General features: G+C 35.0%; 1 protein-coding gene across 1 annotated transcript in view; it reads left to right on the top strand.

Moving 5' to 3' along the window:
* Window positions 1-6: 6 nt before the first annotated feature.
* LOC108378926 (hexosaminidase D-like) overlaps window positions 7-614 on the top strand; it is a 4266-nt gene continuing 3658 nt past the window's right edge. The window contains exon 1 of the mRNA XM_017635231.1: window positions 7-19. The gene's annotated coding sequence lies outside the window, so the exon portion shown is untranslated. The remainder of the gene's footprint in view (window positions 20-614) is intronic.

Genomic DNA, 614 nt, shown 5'->3' with positions numbered 1-614 from the left:
CAAAGCTGAAGAATTGAAGGTACCTATAAATCATATGTATGTACTTATCTCGTCACCTAAGGGTGAAAAGGTGCCAAGTCCATTTTTTTTAAATCGTTCAGGAGAGATGAGAAATTGATGTAGTTTCGTATAACCTGCCATTCTGCTTCAAAAACTGAATTTTGAAAAAAAAAAAAATCGACTTGGCACCTTTTCACCTTTAAGCAGCGATACGTATGTATATTTCGTTTGCTGGAAAAACGTCTTGTAAAAATGTATAACGATGTTGTGTAAAAATGTGCAACGATATCTGTCGATTTTGTGTTATTAGAAATGTATATGCCTTCTTAGCAACTCTACACAATTCTACTTTCTTTTGGCATTTATAACTAGAAAACTAACAGAAAACAAACACTTTGTTGCCCGGTTATGCAAGACTTAGACTTGACTTGACTTAAAGCTGGGTTATGTAAGACTTAGACTTGACTTATCTAGAAACTTAGACGCGATTACTCAGCGTGGCACCTATTACTTTTTATTCCCGAGCGCACTTGTGCACAAGGGTATATTAATTTTGATCACATAACGGTTGTTTGTAACAGCAAAAACGAATCGAGATGGATATAGACAAATGT

The sequence above is a fragment of the Rhagoletis zephyria genome, unplaced genomic scaffold, assembly GCF_001687245.7.
Source record: "Rhagoletis zephyria isolate East Lansing unplaced genomic scaffold, Rhagoletis_zephyria_1.1 Rzeph_scaffold_15271, whole genome shotgun sequence".
NCBI lineage: Eukaryota > Metazoa > Arthropoda > Insecta > Diptera > Tephritidae > Rhagoletis > Rhagoletis zephyria.
This window is presented reverse-complemented; position numbering and strand designations above follow the sequence as displayed.